The sequence below is a fragment of the Thamnophis elegans genome, chromosome 8 (assembly GCF_009769535.1).
Source record: "Thamnophis elegans isolate rThaEle1 chromosome 8, rThaEle1.pri, whole genome shotgun sequence".
Lineage (NCBI taxonomy): Eukaryota > Metazoa > Chordata > Lepidosauria > Squamata > Colubridae > Thamnophis > Thamnophis elegans.
The window spans coordinates 39,514,662-39,530,941 of record NC_045548.1 but is presented as its reverse complement, the minus strand read 5'-3'; the positions used below and the strand labels follow the sequence as shown (position 1 = coordinate 39,530,941).

Sequence of the window (16,280 nt, the reverse complement as noted above, 5' to 3'; positions counted from 1 at the left end):
AAAGGGCAGATGGCTGAGGAGATTGCATTTCAAAACAACATATTGTCGCCAGTGACTAGGAATCAGCATTCAGCTGAACACACCTCAGCTCTGGTCAGTGACTTAACTTTATCCTGTCACCTCAGGCCTAAATCCCACCCTTCGTCACCAGTGCTCTATACAGAGAACAAGGCAGGTAAGGACTGAGACAAGACAGGTTGCTAACAAGAACAGCCTTTATTTGCTAACAGAATAACAGAGGCAATTCTGGAACCGGCAACTGGGGACTTCCCATCTGATAGCTCTTTATATAGCAGTTGTCAGATGGGGCAGTGAATCGCAAGGCTTCATTCTCATGCCGATTGCTATTAACAGCTTAGCCAATAGGACACGCCTCTGAGTCAGCACACTCGTGAAACAAGGACATAACACCTTTGATTCAGTGATGCATGACAAACTACTGTTGAAACTAATTTCTTACACAATAGAATTCCCTATGCCACAAGGCTTGAAATTTGGGGCTTGGACAATCTGGAAATGTGCCCCTTATGGTCTGACCTAAGCATAATACACAAAATTATATATATGTCACATTTTGTGTGTGTATATATATATATCTGCTACCTGTAAGAGAACAGACCTGTTTTTCTGAATCTCGATTTGGCATTGGTTCATGTCAAGAACCTTGCAAAGGAACAAAACCTGCTCAAGTATTTACAAAGATCAGAATTATACAGAGCCCAAATTGGATTAGATGCTTAGGGTATTTAGTTACATCAATATATACTTAGCTATAATACATTTCAACAATGTTATTATTAAACATCTTCAGAACTAAATGAAATACTTTTTGGAAAGTAGGGCTAGGAAATACCAGTGGGAAAAGACAGATTCCTATGCCTTTATAATTTAATGGAATGAACCATTATGAAAATCAAAGAAATCTCCAGAAACCATTCAGTAAAATGGGATTAGATGCTTCATGGTTTCTGAGTTATCTTATTTGGGGGGGGAAGTCTGAAAATAACCAAACAATTTATGTATTCACTTGAAATAGCTGGACATTAGATATGTATGCTTTTCCATTATGGTTTCAAATAAACACACACATACACACGCACGCACGCAGGCACGCACGCAGACATACATACATACATACAAATACAAATTATTGAAAGGCATGTATCCAAAACTAATGAGTGCTCCAGTTGTACTATTCACTCAGATGCAGAGAAACAGAAACAGTTTGGCTTGAATCCTCAAGAGTTTCAAACAGTCTGCCAAAATACATTGGGAAAATTCTATCTGAGAACATTGGTTATAAGATTTTATAAATAATGATTGAAATATTAAAATAGAAGCTAAAAATTAGCCTAAAATCAAATAAAAATATTCACAATTGTAATTCCAGGAGGAAATAAATTTGCTCATGTTTATTTCATTTTCCTCTTTCGGAATAAAAAAAAAAACCCTTATAGTTTCCTTTAGATAAAACATAATGTTCCAGGTAATGGTTATTTATTCACACAGTTATGATCTAAATGTAATTAAATATGCTACAATTTATTTTATTCCATAAGGCCTAGCAGGTTGTGAAGCAGAGGTGGTATTCAGCAGGTTCTGACCAGTTCTGGAGATCTGGTAGCAGAAAGTTTGAGTACTTTGGAGAACTGATAAATACCATCTCCGACTGGCCCCGCTCCATCTATTCTCTGCCTCCCGGGTCCTGATTGGGAGGAAATAGGGGATTTTGCAGAAACCTTCTCCTGGAGAGGGAATGGAGATTTTGCAGTATCCTTCCCCTGCCATGTCCACAGAACTGGTAGTAAACATTTTTGAAACCCACCACTGTTGTGAAGCATTTAAAATCTTATCTCTAGAAGCTAAGGCCTGAACTGCTGAGGCCCGCTACTAAGTGTGCATGTGTGTGTTTAGGTTAAGGTGACCAGACATAACGCTTTTGGCGGGACACCCCCGCTTTTTGATGCATTTTCCCGCGTCCCGCCTGCTTTTTTAAAAGGCACGCTTTTTTTGGCGCTGGCAGCTCCCGCCCATCAGCTGCTGGGCTGGCTCATCGTTCTGTTCTATGCTACCTACAAATTTAAGCCAGCCCAGCCTGCCGCTCACTGATTTGATTGGCTGGACTCCAGCCAATCAGTGAGCTGGCCAACCAGCTCACTGATTGGCTGGACTCCTTAGCTGAGGACGCAGAGGAGTCTCCATTTTATTTTGTCTTTCTTGTTGGGGTTGCAGCTGCGCTTACTGGTGGTGAGTAAAATTAATCATGTTTTGTAAAAAATTTTACTCGGGAGTAAATTTTACTTACTCCCGAGTAAAATTTTTACTCGGGAGTAAAATTTACTCCCGAGTAAAAATTTTACTCGGGAGTAAAAAGCGGCTGCCGGTCACGCAGAGAACTTCCACGTGGTTCCATCCAGACTTGCCGCCCGTGCTGGCTGGGAACTCCGCAAAGCCAAAGGGGGAGAAGGCAGGGGGCTGTCTCCTCCTCCCAGCCCAGCAAACTCCTTTTTTCAGCTGTGCAGACAACTTCCACGTGGCTCTCGCAGCCCGGCAGAAGCATTTTTTCGGGGGAGGGCTCTGCCTTAAGCAAGAATTGCATTAAAGACCAGAGCAACAGGTATTTCCTTATTTGCCTGGAGAGACAAATAATTCCTAGGGCTACTTGCCATGTTCTTTCATCACCATGACGATCTTATTTTTTTGAGCTAAATGTATTTTTCCAGTTTGAATTGGGCATAATCTTTTTTTTATTGATCCACTGTCAGGAAGAGGGATTATAATTTAAAACAGATGATTTCAGTGGCATCTTTTTTATTAATTTAAATTTCTTTCCGTTCTCCATACCCATCTTCTTGTATCAAATAATAGCTGTGGATTCATTGGTATTAAGTGTATATGTTTGAAGCAGTGCAGGAAATCTTGAAAACTTATGAATTTCTCTCCCCTCTGTGGCATTAGGCCTTAGTATCTGATTTGCTATATAACTTAGCAGTAGTTATTAGCACTCTTGGTGAATGATTCCCTTTTCTCAAATTATCTTGAACAATAGTTTGCAGTGTTTTCATATCTTGCACCCAGCTTTTTAAATTTATTATTAAATAATTTGTATTCTATCAGGGGCTTTCAGCAGTTTACAGCAACAAAAATGCCAAATAAAATTATATTATTATAAAATCATTGTAACAATTCCACAAAAACAATAAAAAGAAAATCCAGTGATAAAACCATATTAAATCCCAATGGCTCTAGAAGACAGAATAATTTGTACAGCCTTCCTGAATGGACAGCAGGTTAGGGCTCCCTGCTCTTGGGGGAGGTTTCCAAAGGATGGGCACCAGCTGAAACCTTCCTCCTGAGAAAGCCCTACCTTTGTCATGAATGGGATTACAGGGCCTCCCCAGAAGATATTTAAAGCTCTGGTAAGATAGCTTTGAGGGGGGTGGTCTTTAAATATTTGGACTTTAAGCTGATTTTGGAACATCTGTAAATTTGAAAGCACAAAAAATGCTATTGGCTTGTTTCCAGATGAGTCATTTACTGTAAGGAGTATAGGCTCAATGTATTTTAAAATAATATTTTATTTATTGTGCATATGATTTTTTAAAATAGTGGTATTCTGTGTTGATTCTTTTTTTAAATTGTCTTAGACTATTTAAAAAAAGATTCTATCCAAAATAAATTAAAACAAGCCATTTTTAAAATTTCTATGCACAATACTTTGAAATGGACTCAGGAGTCATGATTGACACTGAGTGAATTTGCACTTTTAATAATCAGGAAGATACAATGGCATTGAAAAAAGTGACTGATGACCATTTTTCACACTTAGCGACCATTTTCACACTTAGCGACCGTTGTGACATCCTCATGGTTACACGATCAAAATGTTGATGTTTGGCAACGGATTCGTATTTCTGATGATAGTTTGAAATGGTGACAGTATAAATTATTGCTGGTGTAATACTTAACAATGGTTTTTAAGGATTTCTTTTATTTATAGAATACCTTTTTTATTATTTTGGGGGGATTTTTACTTTTAAATTGTTTATAAAATGTATTTACTACAAGAAATGTTCCTTTTTGCAAATGTGATCTTTGCAAATCTTTGTGATGCAATATGTTCAGACCAGGTTTATGTGTCTCAAAGTGGCTGCTATTCTATGGGCAGGCCAGGTTGGTGCAAGGCAGCTTTGCCAGATTTGGTGTGTTTCACCCTCATTGAATTTTATATCGTATAAATAATGGAAGGAGGAAGGAAGAGAAAAAAGGAGGAAGGGAGTGAGTGAGGAAAGAAGAGGATGGAAGGAGGGAGGAAGGAAGGAAGAGAGGGAAAGAGCAGAAGACAGATAAGGTGAAGGTAGATAAGCAAGAGGAATGAAGGAAAAAGTGAGGAGTCTCGAGGAGGGGGAAAACATTTAGTGACCAAAGTTACAATGGCATTGAAAAAAGTGACTGATGACCATTTTTCACACTTAGCGACCGTTGAGACCATTTTTCACACTTAGCGACCGTTGCAACCATTTTTCACACTTAGCGACCGTTGCAGCATCCTCATGGTCACGTGATCAAAATTTTGTTTGGCAACAGATTCGTATTTATGCTGGTTTCAGTGTCCTGGGGTGACCTTTTGACAAAAAAATTTTTTTTTAATCAAGCCCCCCCCTCCCCCCCCCCGGTCAAGGGTGTCCCTCTTTTCCAATCTGAAAATCTGGTCACCTTAGTTTAGGTTACAATTTAGTGCCAATGCGATTGACTCTCTGAGACTCAATGAGAGAGAGACACGCTGCAGAGTTGAAGGTTGTATGTGAGGTGCTCTGGTGCTCTGGAAGGAATATTCAGGAATCTTGTACTCTGTAATGGGATTTCTTGAGAGAAAGAGAATTGAGAGCATAACCTACGGAAGCAATTTGTAACAAATCCTTAAAACGTTAAGTATACAACATCACCTCCCTTCAAACCTCAACTTATGCTTCCCATCTTTTTATCACACGTCTACACATCAAGAGCCTCCTAGTTTCCACCCTTGCTCTCTTTTCCATTTTTTTCCACTTCTATACATATGTCACAATAATTGCTGGTCTCTGCTGACATCTTGGTTCTGTATTTTGGTCCACTGATAGTTGTTAATTAATGCTTCCTACTTTTGAATATGATCACAGTCTTTTATGTTTATAATATTTTCTGGATTTAGCTATCAGTTTTTTTGGGAACACCTGCAAAATTTAAGTTTTCAGTGGTAGAGTGTTCAATGACTAATAGAAGAGCCGAGCAGGAATGTCTCTGAAATTCCTGAAAAATGAGTGGCAAAGAAACCACAATTACACATTCCTTAAATAAATAGCACAATTGCTCTTAATTTTTTCACATAAAAGTGAAATTCTGCAGCAGTGTCTCAACAGCAGAACTCCCTTTTAATATGGATAACAGAATAATCTTAAAGTCTTCTCTTGTGATTTAATTGAAGGATGGGAAGCAGAGAAACCGTGGACCAATTGAGATTTATTTATTTATCAAATATATAAATTGTCTATCTTCCTCACATAGGGAGTCTGGGCAGTGTACAAATAAAATATTAAGACACAAAACATAAAATTATAAAAATACATACATACAGACATACATACATACCATATTTTCCTGAAAATAAGACAGGGTCTTATCTTTTGACACCCCCCCCCCCCCGAAATAAGTGCCTGGCCTTATTTTCATGGAAGTCTTATTATTTTTGAGATGTAGAAGGTGGTGAGCGTGATTACCTCATGTCTGCTGCTGTGTTGCAATATTTTTGGGGAGGGCTTATTTCCGGGGGAGGGCTTATTTTAGTGCATGCTCTCAAAAGCTCAATTGGGTTTATTATCTGGGGAGATCTTATTTTCAGGGAAACAGGATACATACATACATACATACAATTACAAGGCAAGGTAGTTTTAAAATTCTACATTAAATGTTGATTAGAAGGTGGGAGGAGGGCTTCACAGTGCTAAGCAGCCCCATGAATGTGTGCTTCCCTATCAGCCCAGAGCAAGATAGTAGTGCCAGTGCTTTTTCAAAAAGCTAAGAAAGAGATGGGGGCCACACCCCACCCACCTCTCATCTCACCCACAGTAGAGGTACAACAACAGAACAGGTTTTCTTACTGGACTCCACAAATTGGTATTCTTTAACTGACAACATACATTTCTGGCATTGACCAGATTGGACGTGCTTATATAATGAGGTGAAGACACTTCTGTAGGTAATCTGGCCCTATGCTTTAAAGGTCATTCAAGGTCAACACCTTGAATCAAATGCAGAAACAAACCACACACAGTGCAACTTGAGCAGCCAAGGTGTTACATGTGTTGTTCTTTGGTGCACAAGATTGCTTCTATGGCCCCATTCTATACTAGCTGAAGCTTCCAGATACTTTTCAAGGATAGCCCAGATATAGCATATTGCAATAATAGAATCCTAATCCTTTTCTCAATAGCCAGCCAATCTAGCAAAGTTGCGCAAAAGCTTTTTTGAATTAATACTATTGGCTAGTATGACCTCTGGAAAGTTTTTGTTTTGTGATTGAGCAATAACTTTCAAAATATCACTATATCCCATAATTAGTCAGGTGTGACAATTTAAGGCTAAATCCTCTACTGGGTAGATAATTATATTATAAACACTCATGGCTTGTTACACGTTGCTACATATATACTGCAATATGGCTTCTTTCTTCTAAAGGAACAAAGTTTATTTTTTATTTTTTACATTTGGAACAAAATTATGTAATGATTTTTTTGTTTTTGAATATTGTCTTTATCACAGGTAAAAATAAACATAGAAACTGTGTGTATGCATGTGTATGTCTGTCTGTCTGTCTGTCTGTATGTATGTATGTATATGTATGTATATATGTATATGTATATGCATATGTATATGTAGGTGTGTGTGTGTGTGTGTGTGTGTGTGTGTGTGTGTGTATATATATATATTTGTGTTTTTTTTATTTGTGCTGATAAATAAATAAAGGGACAATACTATCTATACTAGTCTCCCTTTATTTATTTATCAGCATAAAATATAACAAATGTAACAAAAAGGCCACAGTAAAAAATATTGGGTTTCTGTCTGAATGGTCTCTTGTAACGAGCCGAAGACAGAGAGTGGAAGTGTGACCTTCCTCCCATATTTGGGCATACCAGGGGTTGTGACTTTAAATATATACCTTTCACCCTGGCCTCGCTGATAAGGAGTCGAGCCCTGTAGCTCAATGGTTAACACATCTGCCTTAGAGGCAATAGAGCACAGGTTCGATTCCCAGTAAGGGTGTGGCTAGCTGATGAGAGCTAAATAGCTTGAAATAGATCTATACTAGTCTCCCTTTATTTATTTATCAGCATAAAATATAACAAATGTAACAAAAAGGCAACAGTAAAAAATATTGGGTTTCTGTCTGAATGGTCTCTTGTGGCGAGCCGAAGACAGAGAGTGGAAGTGTGACCTTCCTCCCATATTTGGGCATACCAGGGGTTGTGACTTTAAATATATACCTTTCACCCTGGCCTCGCTGATAAGGAGTCGAGCCCTGTAGCTCAATGGTTAACACATCTGCCTTAGAGGCAATAGAGCACAGGTTCGATTCCCAGTAAGGGTGTGGCTAGCTGATGAGAGCTAAATAGCTTGAAATAGATCTATACTAGTCTCCCTTTATTTATTTATCAGCATAAAATATATACATACATACATACATACATACATACATACGTGTGTGTGTGTGTGTGTGTGTGTATGTGTGTGTTTTTGTGTGTGTTGTATTTGTGCTGAAAAATAAATAAAGGGAGACTAGTATAAATCTATTTCAAGCTATTTAGCTCTCATCAGCTAGCCATACCCTTACTGGGATTAGAACCTGTGCTGTATTACATCTTAGGCAGATGTGTTAACCACTAAGCCACAAGGTTCTCCTCCTTTATCAGCTGAGCCAGGGAAATAGGTATGTATTTAGTGTCACAACCCCTGGTATGCCCAAATATGGGAGGAAGCCTACTACTTCCTATCTCTGTCTATCAGCTCATCACAAGAGACCATCCAGAAAGAAACTCAATATTTTTACATCTACTTTGTTATTTATTGTTTGCTCCATGTTTTTCTGGAAAAGTATAATGACTGTGGAGGGATCATAATTTTACACAAATATTAATTAATCTTATAATAGTTTCTGATGAATTCCAGGTGTGAAGTTAATATCTGATGTATTACAATTTATCCCTGGATCCCAAGAAGAATGTAAAAAAGTATTAGAGAATGGAGAATTGTTGATAATTACACCAGGGGGAGTTCGGGAAGCACTATTCAGTGATGAAAATGACATTATTATATGAAAAAATCGTAAAGGATTTGCTCAAGTGGCCATTGACGCAAAAGTGGTAAATATTATATTGGTATAATTGAATAATATTATAACTGTTTTTGTGTGTCATACTTGGAAATATAGATAGTTTCTGGCCCATGACTAATGGAGTCTGCCCATCAGGGTGAAAAACTCCTAATGGCTGTAAAATAAATCAGTCGTGTGACTCACCTGATTTTATTACCTTTGGACACCCACCAGGTCACCTGCCCAGTGGCAGAGAAATCGGGCTTTGGCAAAAGGAAAAAAGCCATTTGAAATTAGCCCTCTCTGCTGCTCTGCTAAAAAGGTGGGAATCGTGGCCAGGAGATAACAGGATGACTAACCATATTTGGTTAACCCCTAGAGCAGGAAGAGATTGAATTGGAGGCTCTGTGAGTTGGTTTGTAGGATACGGATGGCCATAATCATATGATTTGTTGGGTGTCAGTTTTAGTTCATAGAATATATCTACGAATATAACTGGAAGGGATGTGTGTGTGTGAGAGAGAGACAGAAGGGGGGAGAGAGAAAGAGTAAGAGAGAAAGAAAGAGAAAGAAGGAAGGAAGGGGAAGAGAGAGAAAAAAAGAGAGAGAAAGATAGAATGAGAGAGAAAGAAACAGAAAGAAAGAAGGAAAGAGAGAGACACACACAAGAAAGAAAGATCTAAAGAGAGACACAAGAAAGAAAGAAAGAAAGAAAGAAAGAAAGGAAGGAAGGAAGGAAGGAAGGAAGGAAGGAAGGAAGGAAAAGAAAAAAGAGAAACAAATATAAAAAGAGAAAGAGAGAAAAAGAAAGAGAAAGAAAGAAAGTGGGAGAGACACACAAGAAAGAAAGAAAAATAAGAAAGAAAGTGGGAGAGACACAAGGAAGGAAGGAAGGAAAGAAAGAAAGACAGAGAAAGAAAGAAAAAAAGAGAACTTATGACCACAATTGACCCAAAATTCTGGTTTCTGAGGAAGAGCATTGTTAAGTGAGTTTTATGACATTTTACAAGTTGGCCATGCCCACCCAGTCACATGACCACCAAGCCACACCACAAAATAGGCGACACCCACAGAATAGGTAGTAAAAAGTTTTGAAACTCACCTAGCTCAGAACAACTTCGCAGTGCTTCACAGCCCTCTCTAAGTGATTTACAGACTCAGCATACTGGCCCCCACAATCTGAGTCCTCATTTTACTGACCTCAGAAAGATGGAAGCCGAGTCAATCTTGAGCTGGTGATAATGAAAGTGTCATATTGCAGTCAACAGGTAGTCAGCAGAAATAGCCTGCAGTACTGCATTCCAACCACTGCTGCACCACAGCTACTTTAAGGTAGTTGTACACTAAAAATGCCTTCCTGAACTCCTGTATGAAATAGGTATATACTATAAATTCATATAATTCAATACATAATTAAAATACTGTAATACTTATATAATTCAATACATAATTAAAATACTGTAATACTTATTTTTAAAACTTTTATGGATTTAAAATGATTTTAACTTTATAAAAAGGAATATTTGTAACTTTGTTTGCTCCTAAAATATCTGTGACAGTTGAAATATACATTTTTTTAGATTGCATATTTGTTGATTTAGTTTATTTTAAATTTTCTTCAAACTGCAGATCTTTAGTAGGATGTAGTTTCTCTCAATGTTTTTTAGTTTAAGAAGCAGGCAACCAAAATCTTAATGTTGAAAAACATGTAATATTAAAAAAGTAATGTGTTTTTTAGTTTATATGTTACAATATCAGAACTGTTAAAGGCAGGCAGGAGAGAGACATGCAAGTGTCAGACTGTATCTATATCCCATGATGATAAACCTATGGCCCGCATGCCACAGGTGGCCCACAGAACCATTTCTGTGGGCAACTGTTTTTTTGGCTGTTTTTCGCCCTCCAGAAGGTTCCCTGAAGCCCAACACGCAAACCAGAAGTTCAGGATCAGACAGGCCAACCTCTGGACGGTCTCCGGGGAGGCAGGGAAGGCCGTTTTCACCCTCACCAGGCTCCTAGAAAGCCTCTGGAGTCTGGGCAGAGTGAAAAATGGGCCTCCCAATCTGACCAGAAGTTGGCCAATGGGCCATTTTTGCCTTTGGAGGGCCTCCAGGGGGAGAGGCTTTTTTTGCCCTCCCCAGGCTCCTAGAAAGAGTGTGAAGACTGGAGAGGGTGAAAAACAGGTCTACTGTGCCATCATGTAGCAAAAGCAGGGGGGAGTGCGGGGTTTGCACTTGCATGTAACTGGGGGTCATGTGCGCATGGGCAGGGGGAGGGTGCATAGAATTATAAGTGTGGCCAGCACACGCATGATCCCCCTGTGTTCCCCCCACTTTTGGCACGCAGTGGCAAAAAGGTTAGCTATTACTGCTATAGTCTTTTTCTGCATTACAAAATCTGAGATAGCAGGTTTTACTTTGATTCTTTTTAAAAAAACAATTTCTATGAATTTTCAGAAACTGCAATGAAACATGTTTCTTGAACAGATTACTATCTTTCTTGATTTTGTACGCTTTCTTACTTAAACCATTTTAATTTACATTTTATTCATTTAATTCATGATTTTAAAAAGTAACAAAAATAGTTTGTATCATTTTTCAAAAATTCTTCTGAAAAGTTCTCCAACTTTTCAGATAAAAAAGAATTTTGCCCCAAAAAATGGTTTTGGCATTAGGAATGAGTGGGAGGGACAATTTTCTAGTCTGCTCCTCTGTTTGGCTTTTTTTGTCAAATAAAAGCAGCTGAAGAAATCTTTTTATAATTGTTTATGCATTTAAAAGAGTCATAACTGTTTACACATTAAAAAGGGCAAGGGGACAATGTATCTGTTCAGATTTCTCAATAAAAATTTCCCATAATATTTATATAAATACTATGGCATTATGTACTGTGGTAATTTTTACTTAATACCATGTTAATTCTAATTAATAGCTGACACTGAACAATTCAAATACATGTACTCCCACATTTACATTATTCTAATAAACTCTATGTAATCTCTTGGTGGGATTCAATTTTTTTACCCAATTCTGTGGGTGTGATTTACAGGGCATATCATGGCTTAGTGGGCATGGCAGGGAAGTTTATTGTAAAATCTCCATTCCCTCCCAATCAGCTGGGACTCGGGAGTCAGAGAATAGATGGGGGTGGGACCATTTAGAGGTGGTATTTGCCGGTTCTCTGAACTACTCAAAATTTCCGCTACCGGTTCTCCAGAACTGGTCAGAACCTGCTGAATATCACCTCTGTCTATGTAGGACTTCTGTTATATTTCTTTTAATTAGTATGCAACTTAGAACTACGGAGAAATTTCCTGAGCGTTAGAACAATTAATCAGTGGAACAACTTGCCTCCAGAAGTTGTGAATACTGGAAGTTTTTAAGAAGATGTTGGATAGCCATTTGTCTGAAGTGGAGTAGGGTTTCCTGCCTAAGCAGGTGGTTGGACTAGAAGACCTCCAAGGTCCCTTCCAACTCTGTTATTCTATTCTATTATGTACTTCTTTAGGCCACAAAAAGCAGGTAGTACTGATAGAAGTAAATTAAGAAAATACTGTAAATTCTTAATGCTTATTTTCATTATTCTATTTTTTTCAGCCCATCATTCCTACATTCACACAGAATATTCAAGAAAATATTCGAATAGTTCGAGGACAAATAAGTAAGCAACTTCAGTTTGGGCTTTTTTGTATTATGTCATCTATGATTTGTTCCGTTCTGATTAGAGCTTGTTTTGGCTATATTTTTTGCCTATAGTGGTGGACATTATTTAAATAAAATGCTCTGGTTTTTATTGCCATATTCTAGTATATATAAATAAATTGGTCTGTTCTATAAAAGAAGCCATTGTTTTTTCTTTTATATTTTGTCTTTCTCTCACAGCTCAAAGCAACATATCTGGCTTTTCTCTGTTTTTATTTCCAGATTAATAGTATTGTGGAATATATAAATCTGTCTCGATCCAAAGTTGCCCAGTAATCTACATAAAGGGAGACCTAAATTTAAGTACTTCAGATGAATTAAGTTGATCTCCTTAACCTGCACTACATTACAGTGTGTGCATGTAGAATTTTTAACATTTTTTTGAGGTTTGATATTTTTCCCTTGAGAGATTACAGTTGGGAAAAAAAAACATTGAAAACTCAATTACAAAGCCAGATTAGTATAGTAGTTGCTTGACTAGAATTTGGGACATTATGAGTTCTAATATTTTCTTCTCTTTGCTCTTACAATTGACTATGGGGAGTCTGCAGCATCCCATTCTCTCTCCCCCCCCCCCCCACTGCCTTGACAGGACTCTGCAACACTTGGCCCTTTACTTATAGCTTCTGGAAGCAGCTGCCATTTTCATCACTCCAGAAATTCTTTTTGGGAATAGTAGCTGCTTTCGGAGTGTTCTACCCTGATCAGCTGGCCATTGGGGGACTGCAAACCCTCTCCCATGCAAACCCTGCATGTTAAGGCACAGTTTCAGGATGAGCTTCTCAAAACCTTTCCCTTGCTTAACCTCTTTCTCTCTCCCAGAAAGCCACATTTCTTCAATAATTATAACAATAAAAGGTGGGAGGGAAAGACTTCTTGATCATTCTTCCTCTCCCCATCCGGGGTGGACTGCTGGGGATTCACATGGGTTCAGACGATCCTCTAGCTAGGAGTCTGCCCAGTTTGGAAACCCCCAAATGCCACTCCTGGCTGGCCACGCCCATCACATCCCTCCCCTCCCACCACTCCCAGGAGTCTCTATGTGGCCCGTTCATTATGACAGGTAAGTGCAGAAACAATGTGAAGCCTCGGAGAGGGGGTATAGTGGGCCTACCGGAGGTTCTGGAAGTCTGGAAATGGACCTATTTCTGGCTTCCAGAGGACCTCCAGAGCCCCAGTTTTCACAATCCCAGAGGCAGAAGGAAAGCTTCCGGAGACTAAAGAAGGCGAAAAATACACACATACCCGCCAAGGTGCAGGAAGCAGTTTAGGCCTTACAACAGGGCAATGAACCCATTGCTGTGATTTTTGAAGCCCCATCCTTAAATTAGGTGCAAAAGCTAATCTCCCTGCCTCTGCTCTCAAATCTGTATACCTTTTAGTTTAGGCTAGAGCCCAATATGTGCAGCAAATGGAATATTTGGATTTTTTCCCCTTTAGGACCTTTAGAGTCCTAGCTGGAACCTAAAGTCAGATTAGACGAGTCCTAGTTATGATAAAATTTTGAGCTCAATGTATTCTAGAGATACCAAAGAAAGGAACAGCTTGCCCTAATTGTATGGAGCTTCCAGAAGTGGTTTATTGTAAAAAGTAACAGCAACGAAGATGTGGAAGAGCATGTGAAACCCCAAGGGGTATCTCGGGGTTGGGGAAGGCCTTGATGATGTCCAAAGTAGGTGGGCTTGTACCTGCACTGGGCCTACCAGAATCTCCCCCAATCCTGATGCACACCATTCTCTACTTAACAATCTGTGCATTCATTTAAGGAATGTAGAGGTGACTTGTGATTACTTGAGACAGTTCATTTAACATTTATCCCGACTTCTGCCCTAATTGGCAAGCTCTATTGCATTTGTAACTCAATAATTAGTTGACTTCCAGAAAACTCTGGCACATCTTTACCTTCATCCATTATTTAGCTTCAGTTGTCACTTTTGCTTCCTTATTGTTTAGTATCGTACCTCAGTCCTTTTAGATTAAACTAGGGATGATATCTTGCATGAAGACCACTTTCAAACTTGTTCCACACCATTCCATATCAATATAACAACTAATTGCAAGCACTCCTTCTCATTGCAGTCACTTCTGATCGCCACTCATTTCGCTAGTTTGTAGTTTTTAGCTTGGTATCTTTTAGTTTGGTGTCTATTCTTTAACATCTTCAAATGCAGAGCTAAAAATGACACTGGAAGCAGGCAAATAATTCCAGATAATTCTAAGGTGTTCAGATTTGTGTCAGGAAACACCTTTGTACAAATTTGTTAGTGTATCACTATTGCTCAGATTTTTAAAAATGAATAGGTGAGTAAAAATATATAACTACCTGCTATCCTGTTAATCCCTCTTTTTCAATTAATCAGAATTATTAAGATGGATATATGAATATATTTGTTTGCCAATATTTCCTTTGTATGGAAACTTTCCAGTTAAACTGCAGACATATTTTGGAGATCCTATTCCATATGATCCAAACACAACAGCAGAAGAACTAGCCAAAAAAGTAAGATTTTCCTTTCAAAGTATTAATACTTACTGGGCTAAAATAAAGACTCCTGGAGGAATTGCTGAGATACTTTCAGTATATATATTATATCAATGTATGTTCAAAGAAAAATTTTGTGACTCAGATTGTGAATCAAAATGCTTGATTGGGATAAACAGTACCAAAAACACAGATTCGGTTGAAAATTAAGCTGAATGAAAGGTTAGTGAATTTTTGTCAATATCTACTTTTTTTGTCAATATTTTCTAGATAAATTCTCAATTACAAGGTATTCTTGTGTTTTATTCACTATTTATATTGCAGCAGTATTTTCCAGTTTTTTAATTTCCACATGCAGCTGTTTTTTAAATGCTTAATATGTATCTCTTTTTAGTATAAATATTTAGATACTGAGTTTAAATGTTTAAATGTTTTTTGTGAAGTGAACTGTTGGAATTATTTTTGTTTTAGAAGGTAACATATAAATTAATGAGTTCATTATAAAGTAAAAACCAAAACTATAGTATATTTTACAGTTCAGTCATATAAACCCAAAAGTTTTCTAAGACGTTTTATATAACATAAAGATCTTTCTAGATATGTTATTAACAGCAGGATCGTGACACTAAGCAGTCAAATGCTATTCAAAATGTTATAGAACATAGAACATATCATAATAGGATTGGAAAGGAACTTACAGTTCAAGTCCAATTTCCTTCTGAAAAGGAAAATCTTTACCATTTTAAACAAATGACTGTCTGGTTTCTTTCTGAAAACCTCCAATGATGGAACACACATAATTTCTAAATGTAGGTTATTCCACAGATTACTTGTTCTCCCTATCAGGAAATTTGTCCTTGGTTCTAAGTTGGTTCTTTCTTTAATCATTTATATGGACATTTTTGCACACACAAAAAATACAAGTGACATGGAAAATTACACATCATTAGATTAGGGAAAATTCAGTGATATTGGAAGCATTATAAAAAAGGCTCCCTAAGGTCTCCAGTCACATTAGTTTTAGAACCCCAAGAAACTTTCAAATGGACTGGAAGTGATAGATCCCATCCTATCTACAATTTGATTTTATTTTTTTGCCAGGTTAATGTTTGTCTTTGATCATGAACACTTTTTTCGGTGAACATATAGGAGAGAGTATGAAACTATATTAAATCTAAAATTAACTGATCACCTTTCATAGATTAATAACTTGGGATTTTTTAAATCAAGCAATATGGTTTAATACAGAATTAATGTTCTAAGAACAGTTTGATCCTAAAGACTCAGTGGAGGCTGGAGTTTCAGAATGCCTTGCCATTTAGCAGAGGGCAGAGTCACTTGAAAGGAGATGGATGATAAATGAAATAAACAAAGAAACAATAATACACAGAATTATATGTTTTCAGTAGTATTCAATCCCAGGGCTTGGAGAGCCTTCAAAAGTGTTCTTTTTGTAGATGCTTGATTTAATGAGGTATCATTTCTAAAATTAAAGACATTAAAAAGTCACATTTTCTGGAAACCTCAAGTGGCTGCTTTAAAAGTTTTTTCCAGTTGTCTCTCTGTCTGTTTGAGGATAAGTTTTTGTGTGTGTTGATAAAACTTTGAAAGAGTTGCCTTATAGCCTCTGGAAGACATTGCTCCTTCAGTGTTCTAATTGTTAGATACTTCAGTGGAAACTAGCTAAACCGGGGATACTTCAGCAATGATACTTCAGTGGAAACCAGGACTAACTAAACCTTGCCAG

At 37.7% G+C, this 16,280-nt stretch overlaps 1 pseudogene; it reads left to right on the top strand.

Moving 5' to 3' along the window:
- Positions 1-9: 9 nt before the first annotated feature.
- LOC116512456 lies at positions 10-14,743 on the top strand (annotated as a pseudogene).
- The last annotated feature ends 1,537 nt before the right edge of the window (positions 14,744-16,280 follow it).